The 13,467-nt window shown below is 48.3% G+C and overlaps 1 protein-coding gene and 1 pseudogene across 3 annotated transcripts in view; one reads left to right on the top strand and one right to left on the bottom strand.

Moving 5' to 3' along the window:
• Positions 1–13,467, top strand: part of GRIK4 (glutamate ionotropic receptor kainate type subunit 4) — a 484,015-nt gene that overhangs the window by 96,766 nt on the left and 373,782 nt on the right. The gene's annotated exons all lie outside the window — the stretch shown is intronic.
• Positions 11,497–12,001, bottom strand: LOC140712724 (elongin-C pseudogene; annotated as a pseudogene).

Here is a 13,467-nt window from a genome sequence, read left to right on the forward strand (position 1 = left end):
TTGCCCAGGGTGGCCTCAAACTCCTGGGCTCCCGTGATCTTCCTGCCTCGGCCTCCCAAGTAGCTGGGACCATAGTCGCATGCCTCCACTCCTGGCTGTTTAAGATTTTTTCCCCCTGTCCCCTTTCCCAAAGGTAGCTTTCCCTACCTTTGTTTTTTCCTCTCTGCTTTCCCTTTTCCCCCATCTTTACACATCTTTTTTTTTTTTTTTTTTTTGGACAGAGTTTTGCCTCCCGGGTTCCAGCGTTTCTCCTGCCTCAGCCTCCTGAGTAGTTGGGACTGCATACATATGCCACCTGCCTGGCTAATTTTTGTGTTTTTAGTAGAGACGTGGTTTAACCATATTGGCCAGGCTGATCTCGATCTCCTGACCTTAGGTGATCCGCCTGCCTCGGCCTCCCAAAGTGTTGAGATTACAGGCGTGAGCCGCACGCCCAGCCTGCACATCTTAATGGACCTGCCTTCTGCCCCCTTCTCCTTCTGCTTTTGCTTTCCTCTTCTACACTTGGTTTTCGTATCCCTCCTTTCCTCGGCTCTCTCCACTAACCTGCTGTTTGATCTTGGGCATGTCACTGCCTCTCTCTGAGTCCCAGTCCTCTCATTTATGAAATGCAGGGTTTAGACCGATTGGTCTCTGTGAACCTTTGATGTGCATGTGATTCCTCCCTGTGAGAATCCCTCCTTCTGTCGCATCCGCTTTCTCTTCTCTCTCACTTCTTGGTCTCACCTTGTTTTTATGGCGATGCTGGGAGCAGGAGTCTCCCATCTCCACAGTACAGGTAGAGGCCTGGACTGCCTATTATGATCCGTGAGCCTTCCACAGGAGAGGGACTCGGTGAGGAGCTGATTTGCTCCCTTCCCCCAGAACAGCCGAGTAATTGAAGAAAACATGAATGTTAATGATGCATTTAGCATTTGGAAGTTAGAGGGGTGATTAATATGTTGTAAGTTGTATATTAACACCTTCACAGTGGCATAATGAAGACAAAATAGGCACTCAGAGATGAGATTGTTTATTCTTGTGTGCAGTGCTCCTGGATGCCAGCCCCCTAAGCCTCGGAACACGTAGCATGGCTGTGTGTGGCCGGGAGGGGTGGGTGCAGGGACGGTGTCTGGCTCCGTGGTTTCTGCTGATGAGCTCTCTCACCTGTCTTGGGACTGGCCCAGGCAGCCGGAGTGGAGGGTGGAGAGCACAGTGGGCCGGGGGGCTTGGAGTCTGTGAGAGACCAGATGGTAGGGGACACTGTCATTCAGGAGTGGCATGCCTGGAAGACAGTGCAGCATGTTCTTTGTGGTCTGCGGAGCTCACTCTAAGTTTTCAGAGGAACGACAGGATAGGAGAGGTGAAGGAAGGACTCAGGAAATAGGAAATGCCTGCAGTGTCTTGAGCTTCAGGAACTCTGGGATTTGCCCATTCTGCCCTAGGGAGGTCCCCCTCCCCAGCAAGGGGATCCTTGCTACAGGTTGTGCCTAGTGAGTCACAAGCCTGGGTGCAAGCAAAGCATGTTGATTGGAAACCCTCTGACCGGGTTCCATTTTAGTGCTCAGGCCTTTTACATGAGAACCACAGAGTCTCAGAATGTCAGCTCAGGAAGGGCCTTGAAAGAACATCCAGCCCGTGTCCTGTCATTTTCAACAGGAAACCAAGACCCAGTGAGCGGACAAGACTTTGGTTTGGACTGACAGCTTGAGGTAGAACCAGGAGAGGATCACTTCACCTTCATTGAGCCTCTGGGACTCTACAATGGGGTGCAGAGATCTGGGGACTCTGGCCCCTCAATGACTCACTTGGCCCATTTGTCCAGGAGGCCACACAGGAACTCCACCCAGTAGCTCCAAAGTGTGGAATGGCAGATAGGATATAGAGAGATTTGAATCTTAGTTCTGCTGATTACTGGCTGTGTGGCTGTGAGAAAGTGGTTTCATCTCTCTGGGCCTTAGTATCTCCATTTGTCAAAGAGGAACAATAATATTTAATATGTAGTATAATTGTAAGGATCACTTGCATCCTAAACACACACACTAAAAATTGATTAGCATTAGCATGTGCGTGTCTGCATGCATGCACGTGTGTGTGTGAAATACCAAGTACAGTTTCTGGCAAAAGACAAGGAAGGCACTCAAAAAATGGTGATAATGGTGTATCACAATTGTTACTGTTATCGTCATGATTTGCTTTCATGGCTGCAGCCTGCACACCCAGCTCTCATCTGTTCTTCAAGATTCATTTGGCCGGGCGCGGTGGCTCAAGCCTGTAATCTCAGCACTTTGGGAGGCCGAGACGGGTGGATCACGAGGTCAGGAGATTGAGACCATCCTGGCTAACACGGTGAAACCCCGTCTCTACTAAAAAATACAAAAAACTAGCCGGGCGAGGTGGCGGGCGCCTGTAGTCCCAGCTACTCGGGAGGCTGAGGCAGGAGAATGGCGTAAACCCGGGAGGCGGAGCTTGCAGTGAGCCGAGATTGCGCCACTGCACTCCAGCCTGGGCGACAGAGCGAGACTCCGTCTCAAAAAAAAAAAAAAAAAAAAAAAAAAAAAAAAAAAAAAAAAAAAAAAGATTCATTTTAGTCACCTTTCCTCCATGCATAATCCCTCACTGCCCACTACCCTGGTCTCGGTTCAGCACCCTCTTGTGTGTGGTATAACCCTTCATCCATCTCTCGTTGGTGGAGTTTGCTTGTTTCTCTCCCCCATCTGACTATAAGCTCAGTGGGGGCGGAGACTGTGCCTCCTCCCTTCCTCCTCAGCATCAGTGTTCCTGAATGTTCGTTGGATGGATGAGTGCTCTAACTCCAGGCCTGGTGAGCCCCACCTGGGATGAAGCCAGTGGGTGTGAACCTGCCAGCTTCTAAATCCTGAGTTCTTTTGTGCAGTGCAGAGAGTGCTGTGCTTTTGGGTTGAGGGCACCCCCTCCTAGTGACGGAGAGTCGGTGACCCACCTTACCTCCTTGCAGGGCCGATGGTAACTCAAGTCCTGCTGCTTCCACAAAGCCTTCCCTAGTAATTCCATCTTTTCTGTACCGCTCCTGTAATACTTAATTCATTCTTCTCCTAACATGCTTGTCATACTTTACCTTGTCCTGTAATCACTTACTTATGTGATGTATTTCCTTTGCGATACACCTCGTATCTATCCCTGTGGGACAACTCGCCCTCCCGTGAACCACCATGGTGTCCATCTATAGTAGACTTTACCGTTGGTAGAGTTTATTTTATTTTTTTTATTTTTATTTTTTTTTTTGAGACGGAGTCTCGCTCTGTCGCCCAGGCTGGAGTGCAGTGGCCAGATCTCAGCTCACTGCAAGCTCCGCCTCCCAGGTTTACGCCATTCTCCTGCCTCAGCCTCCCGAGTAGCTGGGACTACAGGCGCCCGCCACCTCGCCCGGCTATTTTTTTGTATTTTTTAGTAGAGACGGGGTTTCACCGTGTTAGCCAGGATGGTCTCGATCTCCTGACCTTGTGATCCGCCCGTCTCGGCCTCCCAAAGTGCTGGGATTACAGGCTTGAGCCACCGCGCCCGGCCACCATTGGTAGAGTTTAAATGGTACTTTGCTGAATGAATGAACGATAGATTTCCTACTGTATTTGTAGTGGAGAAGCCTGTTCAGCTGTTATCTCTTTGTAATGCTAGTTTTCTCATTATACATTCTACATTCCATGAGAGCAAGGATTTTACTAAATACTTATGTGTCTTCATAATACTGGGCAGATAATTTAATGGGTAATTAATTGCTGATTGCTTTGCTTAAATTTTCTATCCTATTAAGACTTTTGAGGCAAAAAAAATCTTATTAGCCTTGTTAAGGGGTGCTAACATTTGAAAGATTTGACTAAGCCTGAGTCCCTATGATGAAACGTATAGCATGTGCGATTCCCCATGACAGGTGGAAATCCAAAGGGTTTTTCTGATCATTTCCTGACAGCCACTGATGACTTCATTGAAGGCAAAGGATCTCAGTTAAAGGGAATTATTAGACATGACACTAGAAGTTGTCAATGTAGCCCTCATTATCGGGCTACTTTGTGGTGGATGGAAACTGGTTTTGGGGCTTTGTCTATGACAGGAGAGTTCTCCCTGCTCACTCTGGGTGGGTCAGACTGAGGCCATACCAGAGCTCTGAGCTTCCACCATGCGTAGAGCCCTGAGCGGGGCAGCGAACACAGGGACAAAGAGAAGCGAGGTGGGTAGGGGAGCAGGGTCACGAGCACATGGTGCAAACCCGGGTGTGTGTGTGAGGAAAAAGCATTTCTAACCAATGACCCTTGCATTAAGCAGGGCTCTGTGTGTGAGGTGGGGATGCTGGGATAAAGAGCCGTTTGAGGCTGGAGGGCTGGTCTCTGCCATTGGGGTCTTGGCTGGTGAGAATGAGGATGATCACTAATATCCGTATGTAGTCGTAACTCAGAGAGCTCGAGTGCTGGAGCTGGAGAGAGCAAAGTTCACAGCTGAGCCCAGCTGCTGCTTAGCTGATTGGCCTTGGGTAAGTTCCTTACACTTTCTGTTTCTTCTTCTGTTGTGTGGGGTATCGTAATAACTGCTTCCTGCTTCTCTGTGTCTTGTACAAGAAGGCATGCCCCCACCGTGGGATTAGCACTCAGGTCTTGTCAGTTCTTGTCCTGTGCTTTCTATACTCTTCAGCCGAGGGAAGGGGGACTGTGTGCTTAATTAGCTGATGTTGGGAAGAGCTCTGGAGATACAAAACTCTTGATAAGAGCTAATCCCCTTAATCTGTGTGGGGCTGATGTGTGCATGTGTTGTACAAGGCACATAGCACTGGGGGGATTGACCAAGAATGCAGGGCAGCACATGGAGTGTGCATGTGTTTGCGTGTGTGCATGTGCACACATTGTTCATGCTCCCCTCGAAGGTGCTGCAGACATGTTGTGCAGGGATTCATGCCTCAGACGAGGCTTGGAGGAGATGCCCTCCGTGTTTTTCCATCCCAGAAATGCTGTGATTCTATTCTTGGTTGGAAGGTGGCTCCAGGTCCTGGGGCAGGGAAGCTCCTGAGCTCTGCAGGGGCATCTGTGTGGTCCAAGGGAAGGATTTAAGAGCCCAGAGTCAGGTGCGGGGTGAGCTTTCTGCACACTGCCCTGCGCTCTGACTCAGGATGCTAAGGCATTTAAAAATTGTCCCGATAATCCTTCTGGCAAAGTTGCCAGCCCCGCTATAGCCTAGAAATGGGGAATCTGTGAACTCAAAGACACGCTGTTGTGTTTTGACTCAGCAATGGATGATCTGTTCTCTCCCAGGAGTTTGGTCTTAACCCTCAGTTATCAGTTGGTTCACCCTCGCCTCTGTTCCCTCCCCTCTGCATATGAAAACTCTGCCTGCATCCTCTCTCGCTTCCTTCTGGGAGCCTTCCCTACGGACAGCGATGGGGACAGGCCCTCAGTGCAGTGCCTGGCCTGCCCCCCATGTAGGCGTGGCTCCCCCAGAAGCAGACCCCAAGTGAAGAGAGAAGTAAGTGCAGGTGGTTATGTAGTTGGTGGTCCTGGGAACCACACAAAAGGGGGGTTATGGGTTTTTAAAAGTGCACTCATTTGCCTGATAGAAGACTGGAGAAGTGAGACAGGGAACAGGAAGAAGACCATAAAACTGTGGCCACCCGGGGCCCAATCCCACTGGGGCACAGTGGGGGAGTATAGAGTCTCCTGAGGGCAGGAGGCTCCTTGGCCACTAGCTAGGGTCTAGCACTTGGGGTCTGTCCCATGTACATGGGCTGCATGAGCTCCAGAGACCAGAAAGTTCTTGGGTGAGCCAGAGGTGCCTGCATCTGGAAGGCCCCAGATCAGTGAATGTGAGAGAAGTGGACATGGCCCTATGGCTGCTCCTGGCCAATCTGAACTACTGCATCCTAGACCCAGGCTTGGCCATTGCAGTGAAGACAGCTCCTGTGGCCATAACCCCACTCAGATGTACATGCCAGGTACCCTCAGGTTCTAGGAGCATTTTTGCAATTTTTATTTCTTGAAGGCACTGGTAGTGATCTGATTTATTAAAACCGTAAGTTGGCTGGGCGCGATGGCTCAGGCCTGTAATCCCAACACTTTGGGAGGCTGAGGCATTCGGATCACGAGGTCAGGAGATCGAGACCATCCTGGCTAACACAGTGAAACCCCATCTCTACTAAAAATACAAAAAATTAGCTGTGCCTGGTGGCGGGCACCTGTAGTCCCAGCTACTCGGCAGGATGAGGCACGAGAATGGCATGAACCCGGGAGGCGGAGCTTACAGTGAGCAGAGATCGCACCACTGCACTCCAGCCTGGGCGACAGAATGAGACTCCGTCTCAAAAAAAAAAAAAAAAAAAAATCTTAAGCAAATATGCATTCATCATGGGTTTCCTTTGTGTCAGGCACCATGCTAGGTGCTTTTTCTGCATATCTCATCTTGGTCCTTTTGATATCCCATAAAGAAGGTGTTGTTATTCTTATTTTCTATTTGAGGCAACTGAGGCGGAGAGTGGTTAAGTGAGTTTATGCAGCTTGTAGGAGGCCGATTGAGGCCCTGAACCCAGTACCATACCATCTTTCCTGGCTGCGCTCACCGTCTGAGAGCTTGGTTCTGCCAAATGGCACTTCACTAAGCATTGAGCAGGCTGGGTGGGCTACTTCTGTGGGCCTCCTTTGTATAGACACCAAAAATGAGATTCAATCCAACTAAAAGCCTGTTAATTATGCCCCAAGACTACGGATTGAAGGGTACTTGGGCTTTGATGGATGGAAGCTGCCTTTAAGTCAGACTCAGAGAAATGTTGTAGCCCCTCACCCTTTGATGAATTTGTCTCTGCCTGGCAGGGCCTGGCAGCTGCCCAGGCTCTGGCTCTCTTCTCTATTCCAGGAAGCCCAGCCATGCCAGCTCTGACTTGTCAGTCTTTTTGTCCCAGGGAGTCCCTAGAGACCTCTCAGTAATGCATTCTACCTCCTGGGCTTGGCTGGCACGCTTCCTGCCCCTAGGGCCTGGTACGTGACTTTGCCATCAGACTTTGTGATTGCAGCTTGTGGGCGGGGGATCCCCAGGATCCTCTTTAACTGGGTGCTCAGTTTTCATTTTAATCTGACAGCTGAAGAGCTCTGGAGTAGGAGCCAGGATATCTTTTTTTTGTTGTTGTTGTTGAGACAGAGTCTCGCTTTGTCGCCCAGACTGGAGTGCAGTGGCCGGATCTCAGCTCACTGCAGGCTCCGCCTTCCAGGTTTACACCATTCTCCTGCCTCAGCCTCCTGAGTAGCTTGGACTACAGGTGCCTGCCACCTCACCCGGCTAGGTTTTTGTATCTTTTAGTAGAGACGGGGTTTCACCGTGTTAGCCAGGATGGTCTCGATCTCCTGACCTCGTGATCCGCCCGTCTTGGCCTCCCAAAGTGCTGAGATTACAGGCTTGAGCCACCAAATCCGGCCGGAGCCAGGATATCTTGATTTCAGTCTCACTCACTGCTTATGTGTCCTTGTACTTCTCTTCTCTGGGCCTAGTGTCCTCAACTGCTAAGTGATGGGATCTAGTATCCCTTCCCGGCCTGAAATCCCAGGAGTTGGGGAGAAGCAGGAATTGGTTTACAAAGAGGGCAGAGGGTTACCAGCTGATTTCAGAGGGTTGTCTCCTCCAGGACCCAGCTGTCTGCTGGCTGACAGGTCAAGAACCTGGGATCCATCACATTAGATCAGTCCAAGAGACCTTGGATTCTGCCACTCCTAGGCGCTTCTTAAAATCCCTGGCCTTACATCTTTGTGGGAGTGGGGAGGGGGCAGAGGGAAGAACTTGGGAATTGTTGGATGGTGGGGATGGGGAAGAGGGCTGTGGACTCAGCCATATTTGAGCCACGGAGTCTGGTCCAGCCCCAGGAGCAGAGGGGCCTGTAGAATGGGCCATGATGGATTGTGACTACTCAGCTTGTGGGTCAGTAATCCCTTTACTAAGAGATCCCCAGGTGCACCTTAACTGGAGCTCAGTCATAAAGGCAGCAGTGGAGAATGGAGCTTTCATAAGGGGTCCTGAGGAAGAGCCTATTAGATTGTTCTTTCAAATTGGCCGTGACAGACATGTTCCTTAGAGAGCCATTATTTTCACATGGAAACTGGATACTTTGGTCTGGAAGATTTGACCCTAGGCTATTCAGCCGGGACGGATGGAATAGGAAGTTGGCCCTACAGTGCCTCATGGCCAAAGTACTTTGGCCATGGTGGCCAGGAAGGGACGCAGAATGTTGAGAGGGCAGCAGAGGGATTGGAGATAGACATGCATGAGACACCAGGCCCCTCCAAAGGTGTCGGAAAACCAAAGATCAGCACATGAAACCACGTCAAGACCTTGAGGGAGCACACAGATTTCAGATATGGGAGTGGGCTGCTCAGGTTTTACAAGATAACCCTTTTGTCTCAGGCAATGAACCAGTGAGCTTTCCTTGAACCAAACAAGCTTATAATACACTACAATTACCTGTACAAGTGATTCCAGTACCCCCTGTGCATCAAGCAGTTTTTATTGGGCTTTTCCCCTGGGGTTTCTTAAAGTCCCCTCTGCTAAAGGGGACTTTTTAAGAGGCTTAAAAGCCTCCGCTACAATGATCAAAGAGGGTTCCAGGATGGCAGCGGACAGCTGTAACTGCAGCAAAAAGTTCACTTAGGACAGGAGTTCTCCTGGGGAACCTTCTCTGAGCCCTGTGAATGTTGGCAAAGTGTTGTGTATGTAGTGATGTGTGTTTCTCTGAGCAAGAGCATAAAACCTTCAACCAGAGTCTCAGAATGGTCTTTTGTCTTGCAAAAGGTTAAGGTTAAGAACCCCAGTCAGCTCTATGAAAGCAGGGCTATGTCTGGTTTGCTTTCCATTGTTTTCTTAGTACCTAGCTTAGGTACCTGGTACTTAGTCGGCTGGATGAATAGCTAAATAATGGCTGGATGAATAGCTAAGAGGAATAATGGTTCATGACTGGGGAAAGCTTTTTTATTATTTATTTATTTATTTTTTTGAGACAGGATCTAACTCTGTTGCCCAGGCTTGAGTGAAATGGCACGATCTCAGCTCACTGCAGCCTCAGTCTCCCAGGTCTGAGTGATCCTCTCATCTCAGCCTCCTGAGGAGCTAAGACCACAGACATGTGCCACCACACCTGGCTAATTTTGAAAATTTTTGTAGAGACAGTGGTATTGTTTGGATCAGTGGGGCCTGGTTTTAGGTGATTGGATCATAGAGATGGATTTCCCTCTTGGTGCTGTTCTTGTGATAGTGAATGAGTTCTTATGGGATCTGGTCATTTAAAAGTGTGTGGCACCTCCCCCACTCTTCTTCCTGCTCTGGCCGTGTGAAGTGCTCACTCCTGCTTTGCCTTTGGCCATGACTGTAAGTTTCCTGAGGCCTCCCCAGAAGCAGATACTGCTGTGCTTTCTGTACAACCTGCAGAACTGTGAGCCAGTAACATCTCTTTTCATCATAAATTACCAAGTCTCAAATATTTCTTTATAACAATGTGAGAATGGACTAATAACGAAAATTGGTATCAGGAGTGGGGTATTTCTATAAAGATACCTGAAAATGTGGAAGCAACTTTGGAACTGGGTAATAAATAGAGGTTGGGAGAGTATGGTGGGCTCAGCGGAAGGCAGGAAGATAAGGGAAAATTTGGAATTTCCTAGAGACTTTTTGAATGGTTGTGACCCAAATGTTGATAGTGATATGAACAGAGATAGCCAGGCTGAGTATGTGTCCAGATAGAGATGAGACACTTACTGGGAACTGGAGTAAAAGGTCACTTTTATTATGTGTTAGCAAAGAGCCTGGTTTCCTTGTGTCCCTGTTCTAGGGATCTGTAGAACTTTGATCTTGAGAGTGATGATTTAGGGTATCTGGTGGAAGAAATTTCTAAGCAGCAAAGCATGTAAGATGTTACCTGACTGCTTCTAATGCCTATGCTCATATGTATAGACAAAGAAATGACTTAAAGCTGCAACTTATATTTAAAAGAGAAGCAGAGCATGAAACTTTGGAAAGTTTGCAGCCTGGTCATGTGGTACAAAAGAAAAGCCCATTTTTAGGGGAGGAATTTGAACAGGCTGTAGAAATTTGCATATGTAAAAAGGGGCCAAGGGCTAATAGCCAAGACAGTGGGGAAAAGGCCTTGAGGCATTCAGAGACCATTGTGGCAGCTCCTCCCCTCATAGGCCCAGAGGCCTAGGAGGACATAATGGTGTCATGGGCCAGGCCTAGGGCCTTGCTGCCTTGCACAGCATCAAGATACTGTTCTCTACAGCCCACACTCCAGCTCCAGCTGAGGCTCAAAGGGGCCCAGGTACAGCTTGGACCACAGTTTCAGAGGGTACAAGCCATAAGCCTTGGTGGTTTCCACATGATGCTAAGCTGGCGGGTGCACAGAGTGCAAGAGTTGAGGCTTGGGAGCCTCTGTCTAGATTTTGGAGGATGTATGGAAAAGCCTATTTGTCCAGGGAGAAGCTTGCTGCTGGGGTGGAGCCCTCATGGAGAACCTCTACTAGTGCAGCAGTATGAAGGGGAAGTATGGGGTTAGAGCCCTCACACAGGGCACTGCCTAGTGGAGCTATGAGAAGAGGGTCACTGTCCTCCAGACCCCAGAATGGTAGATCCACCAGCAGCTTGTACTTTGTGCCTGGAAAAGCTGCAAGCACTGAACTCCAGCCCTTGAAATCCACTGTGGGGACTGAACCCTGCAGAGCCACAAGAGCAGAGCTGCTTAAGGCCTTGGGAGCCAACCCTTTGCACTAGTATGTCCTGGATGTGTGAAATGGAGTTGAAGGAGATTATTTTGGAGATTTAAGATTTAATGACTGCCCTGCTGGGTTTCGTACTTGAATGGGGGCTATGGTCCCTTTCTTTTGGCTTATTTCTGCCTTTTGGAATGAGAGTTTTTACCCAATGCCTATACCCCCATTGCATCTTGGAAATAACTAAGTTGTTTTTGATTTTACAGACTCATAGGCAGAAGAGACTTCCTTTGTCTCAAATGAGACTTTGGACTTTTGCGTTAATGCTGGAATGAGTTAAGACTTTGGGGGACTGTTTGGAAGGCATGGTTATATTTTCGAATATAAGAAGGACATGAGATTGAAGACGGGTCAGGGGTGAAATGATATGGTTTGAAGCTGTGTGTCTGCCCAAATCTCAAGTGGAATTGTAATACCCATTGCTGGAGGGGGATCCTGGTGGGAGGTGATTGGATCGTGGAGGTGGATTTACCTCTTGGTGCCGTTCTCATGACAGTGAGTGAGTTCCCATGAGATCTGGTTGTTTAACAGTGAGTGGCACCTCCCCTACTCTTCCTCTTGCCATGGCCATGTGAAGTGCTTGCTCCTCCCTTGCCTTTGGCCATGATTGTAAGTTTCCTGAGGCCTCTCCAGAAGCAGATGCTACTGTGCTTCCTGTACAGCCTGCAGAACTGTGAGCTAATTAAATCTCTTTTCATCATAAATTACCCAGTCTCTGGTACTTCTTAAAAAAAAAAAAACTGAGTTAACAGTGTATTATAATTTATTTTATTTGACAATCTAGGAAGTTCGCAGCCACCAGCAGTTCTAGTGCAGTTTCAGGTGCAACTGGGAGTTTGGGATTCTTGGTGGAGCTGTTAGTGTAGCGAACCTTGTATGTAAAATAACATGCATGCTTTTGATAGCACATGTGAAGGTACCTCTCTAATACTGACCTCATTGGTTTTGTTCTCAGCAAAATTGACCTGGGCCACTCAACATGGCTTTATCATGCCTGATGTTAATGCATGTTCTCTTTTTACAATAAATTCATGGCCATCAGATGATACCAATTTGACATACATGGCATCAGGACCTTCATAGCCACCATAGGTTTTCTCCTTGCCATCCATTTTGTTCTTATGAAATTCTGCTTTGCTTCCTCAGGAACTTTAGTCATTTCCCAGAGTTCATTTTCTGCCCCAGCTCGAGGAGCCACCACAGCCCAGTCCCCATGTACCACCCCATAGCTACCATAGCCCAGTCCCCATGTACGGCCACAGCCCCTATTCCAGGGCCACTCCCCCACCCTCAACTGCCTCCCTGTCCTCAGGTATTTCTTTATAGCAATACGAGCACAGGCTAATACAGATGAGGTCTCCTTATGTTGTCCAGGCTGGTCTGAAACTCCTGGGCTCAAGGGATCCTCCTGCTTTGGCCTCCCAAAGTGCTGGGATTACAGGCATGAACCACTACACCTGGCCCAGGAAAGCTTTTAATGTAGCTTTTCATAGCCTTGTGGAAAAGTTCTGGTTTAATTTTTTAAATAAACATTTACTAGTATTTAGCTCCAATCACATCAGGTATTGTAGTATTATTACTAGTACCGCTGCCACCCCCACCACTACTATTATTTCCTTGATGACTACCAGACGCTATTTATTAGGCATGCATGATGTGCCGGGCATTGTGCTCAGCCCTTTGCAATATGATCTCATTCAATCCTTACAACTATCCAGTGAAGTAAATATCATTACCCGCCTCTTACTGATGAGGCTCAGAGAGCAGTTAAGTTACTTGCCCACAATCATGCAGCAACAAAGTGAAAACGCCCTAATTCTAACCCAAGTCAGCCTGACTCCGAACCTATATCCTCAGCCAGTATTTAATCTTTGGGGATGGGTGGTTCAGTGCTGAGAACAAAGACTCATGTACCCTGGTCACAGCTTGTCACACACAAACCCCAAGCTTAAAGCCCCTGTGAAGTAAGAAAGGAACACATTCATCCTGAGTCTTGGGTAAGGTCAGGAAGGCCACTTGGGGTGGGCATGGTGAGTCTGCAGGGTCGGTGGATGATCTTGACAACCTTCTCCTTAGTTAAGCCTTTCACACGGTCCATTTTCTCCAATCAGCTGAGTATTTGGAGGCCGGCAAGCCCCCATGCTAGAGAGGATCAGGGAATCAGGCACTTGGAGCTGTCAGGGAGAAATGTCTAAATCATTTGAACAGGTAATAATAGGATAGTGTAAGCTTGTTTAGTGCAGGGAAACTCATTGTAACAGAAACCCCCTCCCAGCTCATCCATGGGCATTGCAGCTAAGGGATTTTCTGTGAAGTGGACACAAAGAAGACTTCCCCAGAGCCCTGGCAGTGAGGTGAGGAAGGGTCTGGGCCATCAGGAGCCAGAAAGAGTGGTAGTCCTGGCATCCTCATGGGCAGATGTAAGACTATGGGAGTTGGGTTAGCGTGCTTTTGCCTTAGACTGGGAGTTCCAAGGTGGAGTCTGTCTTATCTCAGGCATGTAATAACTATGTAAATGTGCCAAGTCATCATTCTTTGGGCCTTATTTTCTTCCTCTCTAAAGTGAAGGCACTTATTGCATGATTTTAGTCAGTTTTGACGTGCTGTCATCCCTAGAGACTTCTCAGCTGCAGCGACAGGACAAGGGGGTCTTTGTAATGATTAACATGGGTAAGGGGTATAGCTTGTGCTTGTCTTTATGTATGTCATTTATGATTATTATTATTTTGATTTT

This window comes from Chlorocebus sabaeus, chromosome 1 (genome assembly GCF_047675955.1).
Source record: "Chlorocebus sabaeus isolate Y175 chromosome 1, mChlSab1.0.hap1, whole genome shotgun sequence".
Classification (NCBI taxonomy): domain Eukaryota; kingdom Metazoa; phylum Chordata; class Mammalia; order Primates; family Cercopithecidae; genus Chlorocebus; species Chlorocebus sabaeus.